This window comes from Mycetomoellerius zeteki, unplaced genomic scaffold, assembly GCF_001594055.1.
Source record: "Mycetomoellerius zeteki isolate Tzet28-1 unplaced genomic scaffold, Tzet1.0 scaffold3, whole genome shotgun sequence".
Taxonomy (NCBI): Eukaryota; Metazoa; Arthropoda; class Insecta; order Hymenoptera; family Formicidae; genus Mycetomoellerius; species Mycetomoellerius zeteki.
The window spans coordinates 315,650-327,006 of record NW_017257282.1 but is presented as its reverse complement, the minus strand read 5'-3'; positions in this window follow the sequence as shown (position 1 = coordinate 327,006).

Below are 11,357 nucleotides of genomic sequence, written 5' to 3'. Positions count from 1 at the left end.
TACATAAATTTACTTTAGATAATATAAAATATCACAGATAATCAATATATTTGTATAGATTTTACTAAAGTAATAAGAAAAGATTATAAGATAAATAATAAGATAAATGTACTTATGACAATAAAAAATAGAAATTTGTTATTGCTTACTTTATGCGAACATACCAAAAAATCTGTAACGCGGACAGTAAAGCGAACACATTAAACAATTTTTAGCAATTTTCAGGTAAAAATAATATGACAACTAATAACAATATATAATAAGATACATCTAGCAGTAACTATTGTCTGACAATTCATTACATATTAGCATATCTGTAAAAAGATATCGAGTACATCCCATTATACCCCATGGTTTCATTATACCCCAGGTTCCCCTATATGGTTACATATAATTGGAAATGTTTGATGGAAAATTTTTATGCATTGCATACATAAATCGACTGCAAATGAAGGAGTAGCAACTTGGTATTTGATTTCATCGATTATGATGTAGGCAGATTTTATGCGTCATTCAGTGATGGTCCGTTAATGACGACGTATGGTTGAATGGTGTCAATTTTTATTCCATGTACATATGAAGTAAATGTTCGTGGGCTTCTTGCAAAGAAGTATTTAAATTTTCAGTCACCTATAATACATAAATTTTATCATTAACACACAGTGTGCTTATCTGTTTTTGTTTCAATTATTTATTATATTACGTTATATGTATTATGTATTACAACTTTTGTAATAATAACTATTTGTAATAATAATAACTAACAGCTTATATAAATTAAACTACTGTATTAACTAATATATTATTTTGATGTGGCAAATGAATGATTGTAACACCTCCGATTTTTGAGGAATCCAGTTAACTTTTGATCTCGATCTCGATGTCAATTTCGTAACTCGCTTGAATAAATATGGTAGCAAAATCAAAGCCACTGTGCGTGTTCTAAAGTAATATAGAGAATATAAAGAACATTAAACTACGAGAAATATGACATTAAATATATAAACATAAACGTGAAATGTGTACTCCTCGTACAAAATATGTATATATATGTGTAAAATACTTTTTCTTGGATAACTCCGGTATTTACGCCGCAGAAGTTAGAAAAAGTATAAAGGCTGGGGTAATTTAAAAATATTTAAAATTTGGATGTCTTCAAGTTTCATTGAGATAACCCTTTGAAATTTGTTTATTATTTAATAAATATTTTAGAAACATTAAATAAAGTTTTTTAATCGCAATATTGATGTACTTTGCGTTTTATTATCGATTTCTCGGGGCATCCAATATTAGGAATCATCACACTATTAATATAATTTATCTTCGCATTATTAATATAATTAAGCCACATTATTAATATAAATAAGCCAAACCTTCTCCTTGTATTTGCGCATTGCTTTGTAGGATATTCTTAGTATTCACATCAGTTTTTTTTGTGTGCACAAGTTTTATAATTTTTTTTGCAATATTCGTTCAATTTTCTACAAATTGATTGATTGGTTTGTTAAAAAAAGTGCAAAAATCAGCTTGTATCTGCAAGTCGAGTATCGTGTTATTCACACATACACATATATACTCAAATTTTTTTATTGGACTTCACCAGAAATTTTTAAGAAGGTATCAGGAATGTATATGTTTAACAAAAATTTTTACCAAAACATTTCCGGAAGGATTACAAAAATTAGGAATTTTTCGAAAATTGTTCTGATGTTCTTTGCTTTATAAAAATCAATCCTCTCTGTTAGAGCAGTTTGACACCATTTTCTACGGTAATCTTCATCGATTATATGAACTCTCTTTTGCAATTCTTGAAAGTCATCAGACTCTACAAATTCTTTAACATAATTAATGCTTATCGCACACACATGTATGGATTTAGATTTTTAAGATATTAACCTTCTTCAATACTTTTTCTTTCGATTTTTATTGTAATTTAACCGACGAATTGCAATTTCCTTCTCCTTTTGCTTTCCGTAGTAAGTTTGGAAAGCTCCTCCAGCACTCTTACCACTACTCGACCGAGTGTAATAATTCTCTTTTATATATAAATGAGTGTTGAAAAGACGAGCAGTACTTTCCGCTAGTTCCTCTAATCTTTCAGGTGAAATACTGTTAATAGGCACAATAATAAAAATTGTATGCAAAATGCATGATAAATATTTATTTTTTAAAATTCATGTAATATTAAAATTATTTACGTTAAACATTTAATACGATGAAATTTATGATTGATAACAAGCTTTGCGACCTTATTTTTTGAAAAATACGTTGTTTTCTTTTTTTCTAAAAGTGTTTGATAATTTTGATCAATCTGTTCAAAATCATATGCCGCTATTAAAAATTCCCCTTCGTAACTCTGCATCAATATTTGGTAAACATAATTGGAAGCCCTTGAAATTTTAATATCTACATAAACAATAATAGTTTTAATTAATAATACCAATAATCTCTATTTATTTACTTATTTATTTATTATATTTGTTATATTTATTATAGATTTATTTATTGACGTTTATTTATCATATTTGTTATATTTATTATATATTTATTATTTATTATATATTTATTACATATTTATTTTATTTTATATTTATTTGTGTTTGATTGAATAATTATTTTAATTTTGTCATCCATCTTCAACTCGATCATTGACCTTGTTGTACTTATAACTGTTTTTATATTTATTTATTTATTTAAAAATAATTTTAAAATAATCTTTATTATTTTAAATCGATTATAATTTATAACCATCGATAGATCACACAATAGGTATATCTCAAATTTTACAAATGTTCTACAAAACTTGCCTTCGACATGATTATCTGTAGATACGCTAGAAGAATCTGTCTGCACTTTGGAAACTTTGCAATAGTGAATTGGATTCTACATTGACTAATAGACAAGTTTTTTGCAATTGAACAAAAATGTGCTGGAGCTGATACATCACACGTCCATGGAGACGATTCAGATAAATCAAACAAAGATGTAGAGAGTGATGTCGATGGAGAAGTTATTGAAAATGTTATTTTTGATCTCATCATTTTCGACAGGATAGTTTTCAAGGTGGTTTTCCCAGATATTTAATTCTTATTACGATATTTGCTGCTGCAATATTTTTCACATTAATAATGTTTAATTTTTCCACACATGATGCAGGAAGCGTGGTTTAGAAACTCGCGGCGGCTGTCAAATCGATAAACACCCATGCGAAAATCGCACGGGTTTCGAGCGAATTTCGCACGACGAAGTAGGTTGCTTTATACATATTGCGCTCATGTGGCTATCGTAAAAAGCTGGTACTAGTGCGCGCATCTCATTCTCTTTTTTCATAGAGATTCCTCGTGCTATGATTACACGATTTCATGCATAAACCGATCGAACGATGGCGCTATTAGCACACTGAAATATGCCACGCGATAGTAGCGTAGGCTGTCCCTGCCAAAATCGTAACAGATTTCTCTCCGTCAATAAACTCATAAGAAGGTTCGTATTCGTCACGTTAATAAATATAACATAAAATTATATGAAAAATGACAATGACATTTACTGTAATTGCTGCTCTTTGATAGATAGTTTGAATCATATACAGTCGTATTGTATTTATGTTTGTGTTTATGTTTTATCTGTTTGTATGTCATTTATCAAATTACATTGTCCTTACAAAAAAGAAATCGTTTTTAATTTCAATGGCCCCGTTCAGCAGAGAAAGCAGCTTTGCAACTATTGTAAAGTTCTTGAATATGATTGATTTATACATTTAGATCCAGTGAAGAACTATGAGGGCAAGACCAATCATATTAAAGAATTTAACAGTAGTTGCAAAGCTGCTTTTTATGTTGAATGCAACTAATAATAAATTCAGATTTGTACAAAAAATGAATATAATTTGTGGTATATTCTGACAATATTAGCAAATACAAGCCGAAAAGCTGAGCAAAGTTGACTTTTATTAGATTTCTTTCACGCATGGATCGTAAAAAATTGATAATGAATTGATAAAATGAATTATATTTGTCGCAGTCAGTGTTTCTCATTAATGTACAACGAAAGTAATTTAGTTAGTATTTTTGATTAATGTACAATCAAAATCAAGGCATATGATGTATCATATTAAATACTTGTGGACGATTTTCTTGTTTTAATAAACAGAGTAAATCACAGGATTCACGAGTTACGTGTTTGATTTTTACGATCTCTGTCACTCGACATTACACCTGTTCTTTGAATAACAAATTTTTCGTCGTGAAAGGCAGGTACAAGTTTAACTTGCCCGCACCGGGCACGATGCTTTTATACGGAGAACCCATAAAACGTAACAAAAGCTGTACAGGATGTCCCACCCCAAATAACTTTTTTATTTTTGATCTTAGAAAAAAGTGTTTAAAATAAAAGTTGTATGGCTTTGAGGGAGACATAAGAGGGTGTCATTAATTTGACCTTGAATAGTTGCTTGAAGGTTACCTTTGTTTCAATTTGTTAAATGGAAATCCTTATTTTTCATTGCATATTCTTGTAGCTTACCTCGAGAGTTTTCCAAAACACTATATTTAAATATTTTTTCATCAAGTACTTTTTTAGTTATGATGTTCGAAGGTTATAGTATCTCCGGCATTAGCATTACGCAAGTTGTCTGACCGACAGTTAAAACTTCTTAAATGTTGTTTTCATTAATTTGACCTTGAATAGTTGCTTGAAGGTTACCTTTGTTTCAATTTGTTAAATGGAAATCCTTATTTTTCATTGCATATTCTTGTAGCTTACCTCGAGAGTTTTCCAAAACACTATATTTAAATATTTTTTCATCAAGTACTTTTTTAGTTATGATGTTCGAAGGTTATAGTATCTCCGGCATTAGCATTACGCAAGTTGTCTGACCGACAGTTAAAACTTCTTAAATGTTGTTTAAAATCATGAACTAGATAACATTTGTTAAGATCAAGGCCATTGGAGGTTCTTCTTATTTTCATTTTTATACTAAAAATTTATTTTAACGTAAAAATGAAAATAAGATATACAACTTCCAATGGCCTTGATTTTGATAAATGTCATCCAGTTCATGGTCCTAAACAACATTTTAAGAGGTTCAAGTACTTTTTTAGTTATGATGTTCGAAGGTTATAGTATCTCCGGCATACAAATTACGCAAGTTGTCTGACCGACAGTTAAAACTTCTTAAATGTTGTTTAAAATCATGAACTAGATAACATTTGTTAAGATCAAGGCCATTGGAGGTTCTTCTTATTTTCATTTTTATACTAAAAATTTATTTTAACGTAAAAATGAAAATAAGATATACAACTTCCAATGGCCTTGATTTTGATAAATGTCATCCAGTTCATGGTCCTAAACAACATTTTAAGAGGTTTTAGCTATCGGTCGGACATCTTGGATAATGCTAAATGCCGGAGGTAACTTTCGAGCATCATAACTAAAAAAGTACTTGAAAAAATATTTTATTATAGTGTTTTGGAAAGCTCTTAAGGTAAATTACAAGAATATGCAATGAAAAATAGGGGTTTCCATTTAAGAAATTGAAGGTGACCTTCAAGCAACTATTCAAGATCAAACTAATGACATCACCTTATGTTCCCCTCAAAGCCATACAACTTTTTGTTTGAAATATTTTTTTCTAAGATCAAAAATGAAAAAGTTATTTAGGGTGGAACATTAATGGAGCATACTGTATAGCCATCTAAGACATACGTACCACATTCACATTTTCTTCGTTTCGAATAGCAATAGTTCGAACAAATTTTATCAAAATAGATTTTTCCAATATCCAATTACACGTAAAAATACCTTTATGCGAATATTTTATACACTTCTATATGTCAAAAATGACAATTGCACACTTACTGGTATTCAGTGGTGTAAAACAGTAAAAGATTTTATCACTTCCTTGATGGACTGTAATCTATGAACCCAGCAACCACGCTTGTCAGTTAAGCTTACAAGCTGTTTTCTTCTCATTTCTATCAGCTATAAAAAAATATCAATATAAAATCACCTTTTTATTGTGGAACTATCAACGGAATTGCTAATCAAAAGATTTGAGCAGTTCGGCAACGTATTGCGGTAAAATTTTTATTACATTATATTATATTTTTGTAAAGAATGAAATGTTTTTGCGTGCTTTATATATTATTAATTAATTTTTACATCAATAATCTCATTAGAAATCAAAATTTATGAAAAAAATTGGTGAATAATTATTCACAATGCCTTTCGGAAATTTTTTTTTTAAATTGAATTGTCCATGATTTTTAATGACACATGTTTTCTTCTATGCATAAAATTTTGAAGTTCTAAATTGATATTTCGTAATCAATATTTTAAAACAAATAAGTATAGTAACGACAATTTTCTCTGAACATTTTTCGCTGATCATCTCTCTAAAGCTAAATGAAAAATTTCGTTTATTGATTTTGCATTAATGTGCCAAATATATAATATATTATAAGCAGAAATATAGAAGCTTTATTATTTCTTCTCCTGAATCTTTGTTCTCCTAAATCTTTCTTCTTAAATCACATTCGAATGGTTCATCGTGTTTTAGCATTCTTATTAAAACGTTTCGACAATTTGGAACTAACGAGACTTCTGAAAAGGACACATTCGAGACGGGATTCAAATAATTTTTCTTGTATTTCTTTCATATGTCAGCCACGGCACCAGGTGAATTCGGGCGCAAGAAATTTCTCTTGATTTTCAACGGGCGTAATTAAGCGCGCGCGCCACGCCGAGCTGACGCGACACGGACAATAGATGAGCCGAGCAGGTAGCCTTAATTAAATGGTAAAGGCGGCCGATTAGTTGGCAAACTCGCGATAGTGGAAATTTATTATATCCAATGCAACCCGTGGGGTCTCACGTGCGCGCTCCTCCACCGTCTTTCGTGCCGTCGTTACCGCACCCCGTTGCCCATCTTCCGTACAACCAGGTTGGCGAATCGGGGGTTGGTTTGTCGCGCATAAATCCTGCCGCTCTCCAGATGGGATACACACCGTTGCGCAACGATCAGATAGATGCTTAATGCAATTATACGCCTCGGAAGGAGCACCGAGACCGATACTAGTTTTCATGAGATTGCACGTGGCCAAGCTTGTTTGCGTCGTCGCGCGGATCAACGAAGTGTAATTTCCTGTTGTCCTGTGAATGAATGATGTGCGGTCTTGGATTTTTTGGAGACCCAGACTATCGAGAGAAAGGATTATAAATTAAATTGTCTTTGTCTTTCTCGGAAAGAAAGATACAAGAAGAAAAGAAAGGAAATGCGATAATATTGATATAATATCGTAAAATAAACAATTACGAGGTGTTAATCGGAGCTATTATATTATATTTTCAGTCGAGTATTGAGGAAAGGATATATGTTATAGACCGTGGTACATCGACCGGGGGAAGAACGAAGATCAATTCGTGCACTTCTCGCGCAGACGGCTGATTACCCGCATCCTGATTATCGAACCTAACCAGGGAACACAAGCCTGCCCGCCGCAAACAGGCCCGTCCGTGTTCGCGCTGTGTCGGCCAAAACTGTGTGATCACGATGGAACATAGAAAGTGTCTCGTTCACCACATGAAGTGGCGTACGGATCCGCGCATCGTTGCATGTCACGGTGGACGAGTCGATCTCTATTTCGTCTAATTTTTAATTCGTTTAGCGAAGTAGCGATCTTTTTAAGAATTGATTAGACTCTCTGGAGACCGGTTTAAATCGATCGGCACTCCTCGGCTTCATTATCGTACTCTGTATTAGAATCCAAGTGAGTCGGACGCACCAAAGTTCGTTCGCCAAAGATATACTACCGCATACGGGATCGCGCCGCGCACATATTTGCAGATTAATCTGAATCCAATTCTCTCGGATTTTCGCGAAGAAGCGCCCCCGACCACGCTGTTGCACCGAACTCCACGATTATGCGCGATCGATAAGGGGGGAGAGGATGGGTGATATATTCGCATATTTCGGCGTATATTCCGGCGCACCTCGACGAATTCTGCTGTTCTATCCCGACGTGCTTGGCGCGCTCCGCGTTACTCTGGTTTACTCCGACATGTTCTCTCTCTCTCTCTCTCTCTCTCTCTCTCTTTCTGTCCCTACGACGTAATCAATATATCGTGTTGCTGAGACCTTCTCGGCGTCGTCGTCGGCGAGTAGGTTTAGGCATGGCTTTTCAGATATAGCCAGACAGACGCACCAACCCTGGGTAGATATGTATCGTGCACCCGTGTGCACACATACTTCGGTATCTCCGTACTAATTAATATCTCGGACACGGCATCTCCCGCCGCGCGAGATGCTGTTGTTGCTGCCGTCGTTGCTGCTGTTACTGCTGCTGCTGCTGCTTAGCGTCGTCGGCGAGGTCGAACGGGATCGATCCGATCGCTGGTTTTTAATAGACGCTCGAGGCTAGTCTGTTCTAATAAAAACATTCTTTTTATATCCTCCCTCCTCTCTACCGTGTAAACCCGACGTCCTGTTAACCGTAGTTGCTTTAGTCAACTTGGAGAAAATTTTTTTTTCTCAGCGAAAATATCGATGAGAGGTAATCGTGTCCCCGTGTAATTAAATCTCAAACTTTATGATTCAATTGAAGTAAAAATTTTCTCCCGTCAGGGCTAAGTTCATCGTTATCAGTAGTAAACTTTCGACATTCAAGGAAAAGCGATTTCGTATCAATCATAGATTCTATAACAAAAAAAAAGAGAGGAAAGAGTAAGAGAGAACGAGACTTATCTGCTACTTCCCGCCTCTTATATACGTCGACATACCTATATATTAGTAACAAAGAGGGCTGGTGTTTACGTGGTTCAGTGTACGCGCATTCGGAAATTATTGATCTTACTCTCAAGCACAACTCGGGCAAATTCATTATTGGATTTTATATATACGATAAGCTCGTTAAGTTTATTAAACGTAAAATAGAAAGGAATAATGAAAGAGATGGCCGACAAAAATTATGTCTCTGTTCCGCATAAGGTTCGAATTATCTGGTGATAGTTTCCTTAACCGGTCATTTACCGAATGCGTTCCCTGCATTCATAATTACTCCATTAGATTTAGTTAAATTTTACGAGAGAAATTTCCTATAGAGAAAAAAGCGTTACTCGTCGAAATTCGATGGATTCCCGTGATGAGAATCCGAGTTTGATTTCTTACGCGAAATTTCTTATTTTGATTCTTTATTTCTTTAATCCGCAGATCTCTGGAGAATCACCGCCATGATCGGAATTTCCTGACTCTGGGATTATTCCGTTTCGCACCGTCTCAGCTCAATTCGCTTTCTTCCGTAGACAGTTCCCGTTGATTGTGGTTGGATGCGATCGCGGCGGGTTGGTACGCAATTAATCAGCCCGTAAATGACGCCCGCCTTGCCCCGCTCGTGTTGTCGGACGAGACGACGCCGAGGCATCGGGCCTTAATTATACAGCCGGTTTGCGGCGAGCACAACGACGAGGCGTCTCTGTTTCCCCGCCGCAATAAATTGCCCCGTAATTATTCCGTGACTTTCGGAAAAGTCGGACTACATTTCGATAAAAGTACCAACGGTAGACGAAGCCAGAATTAGATAGCTTAGATTAATGCGAGTCTTTCTGCAGTGATGTGTGAAAAGCAAAAAAATTTCTCTTATTCTTTTAAAAATTTTCTATTTACTATAGTTGACTATTTTCTCTTAAATGGCATTTACAATAAAATTTTAAGGCGTTTACGAAGAGATTTAAAATTTAAGCTTGAAGCTTCAAACCATAAGAAATTGATCAATCACAGTCAATTATTCTCACATTTGACTGTGATTGGTCAATTTCTTACGGCCTGAGACTTAACTTTTACTATTTAAAATCTCATTGTAGCCCTCGCTTTATGCGTTTCAGCAAAGTATCCGATTACAAACTGTGTGTGTGTGTGTGTGTGTGTGTGTGTGTGTGTGTGTGCGTGCGTGCGTGCGTGCGTGCGTGCGTGCGTGTGTGTGTGTGTGTCTACATTGTTATATATTTTAAATAAACGAAATCACTTTGGAAAATTCATTTACTCCAGCACGCTCGAGCAAACTCATCCTTCTCCGATGGCGATATTCCCCGCCATCAATTCGGGCTACTGACGATTGGGTCGAATCATTATTCGTTACGTTATTGTAACAGACAGATCTATAACGGCGAGGTTTCGAAATCTTTATGTAACATGCTAAATACCACTGGATATTAACTTTTAAGGAAATTTACTAAACACTCATCCGTAGAGTGCAACATAATGAGCTCATAATGTAAATTTAACGACCTGTACAATAAATTCACGGATTTTATTTCACAAATTAATAATGGAAATATTTGTAGAAGTGGGGAAAAGTGAGGCCATCGCGTAAATGGCGCGTTGTAATAAATTTCCAATACATAATCGAATTAATAATTGCCATAAAATTATATATTACAATGACGAGCGTTCATTTAATAGTCATCAGGAAACCACGAAGAGACAATGATTACTCTTTTACCATCGGAAAATTATTGCGTAATTTCACATATTCAAAGATACCAATTAACGGACTTTATTAGACCGTAACAATCTACGGAAGCATTTCTGTACGTGCGGGAAGAAGAGGAGGGAACTCCTCTCCGGTTTTCGGACAGATTATCGTCGGGCTTATTGTTCCCTTTTAGCTCCACCGGCATCCGCGAGACCGGAGGCGCTCCATTATCAGTTTTTCGTGCGTTTATGCCCGGATGCGACCTTAATTACCTTCCCTTATACTCGCGGCTTATTACGTTCCCCGAGTATAATATAACGCGGCTCGATAATCCCGCTCGCCGCTAGACTTAGCAGTATCGGCCGAATTATAGTGCGTGAAGCACGTTATACCGCGGCCTCGGGGTTGTATATCCATGTTCCTCCCGGACCACAACGGTGGACCATAAATACGGTTTAAGTTATGGCAGCTACCTCGTGCTATATCTCGGTTAAGTTTATTTCGACGCTGATTAATGTAGGATTGCCGGCACATGCCGCATTCGCGGCTGCCCTCGAGAACGAATACGAGGTTTCGAAAGCAGGGAAAAGATAATTTCGCCATCGAGGGTCTTGAATTTCGACGTCATGTATGAAGAAATCAGGGACAATATTTACGCTGATTGACGCATCAATGTTTATTATGAAAATTCATCGACGTTGCACGTGGATCATTCCGGTTGTGGATAAACGTGTTTGCGGATAAACGTGAACTAAACAGAGGAATAGCCCTTTCAATTCCCCGACGTTTGGCTAAAATTCGCGAGCGTACAGGACAACCGACGCGTTCGTGCTCGTCGTAAATCGATACGTCAGGTGTGAATTGCGACGCGTCGCAGCGTCGTGGCGGCGG